A 1,250-nucleotide genomic window follows, 5' to 3' on the forward strand; every position below is an offset into this window, starting at 1 on the left:
ACTAAAGGAGATCAGTCCTGAGTGTTCATTGGAAGGACTGATGCTGAAGCTGAAACGCCAATACTTTGGCCACCTGATGTGAAGAACTGACTCATGAGAAAAGACCCTGATGCTGGGAAGGATTGAAGGCGGGAGGAGAAAGGGATGACAGAGGATGAGATGGTTGGATGGCATCACAGACTCGATGCACATGAGTTTGAGTAAACTCCGGGAGTTGGTGATGGACAGGGCAGCCTGGAGTGCTGCAATTCATGGGGTCGCAGAGAGTCAGACATGACTGAGCTGAACTGAACCAGAGTGAAATAAGTGCACCAAGAGAAGGGACTGGTTAAGATACTATTTTTCTCTGTTTTCTCTGCAAATCTCCATTTCATAATTCTCTTTATTCCTTCTCAAGTGACTTAAGTATTTAATGACTGTGGTGGTGGTTGTGCTATTTTGGTATTAAACTAAGATTCTTAATGGCAAGCATTTAGTCATTCAGTTGTTTAGCTCATGGGGCCCTACACATTTGTTCATTTTTTACCTTGTATGGCCTTAAGTGGAAACCTGGCATAGAATTTACATATAACCAATCATATGACTACATAAGGATATTCAGATTCTCCTCAGCTACAATGACATAAACACACATACACCTATAAGCTATTATTTTTATATATGTGTGTGTGTTTACTGCTTACAACGGAACCCTTTTTATGCTGTAGTAACCATTTTATTATAAATTTACCAAAGTACATGGTTGGTTGCTTCTTTCACTACTGCATTTACCATCTAGCTTTCTGAGGAATCCTAAAGTCACTTCATTGTCTTTTAAAACAATCCTACTAGTTATGACTTACCCCGATTGAGTGTTCTGGTGAACTCTCCCCTTCACTCCTGTCAACTTGATGATACTGGTGATAATTCTATGGTTAAAGTTAATGAACGATGAAACTTCCAATCTTAAAGGATGGACACTTAGGGTTGGTAAGGAAACTACATTTTCCATCATAGCTCTAGCTATCATTTATTTTAAAGTTCACCATTAAAAAAACTGCAAAGTTTTACACTGGAATTTTTTTTTTCTTTTTTGCATTTATAAAGAAAAATAGTTGGTAATTATAAAACTTGGGAGGTTTCTGTAAGACCTAACTAACACTGAAAAGAGTTTACCAATTCCTGTGTGGGGTTTGGGGGTTAAATATAATGAAACTGTTAAGATTATGGAATATATCACTTTCTTTCAAAATAGGTATTTTTTATTCTAG

The sequence above is a fragment of the Bison bison genome, unplaced genomic scaffold (assembly GCF_000754665.1).
Source record: "Bison bison bison isolate TAMUID 2011002044 unplaced genomic scaffold, Bison_UMD1.0 scf7180017864309, whole genome shotgun sequence".
NCBI lineage: Eukaryota > Metazoa > Chordata > Mammalia > Artiodactyla > Bovidae > Bison > Bison bison.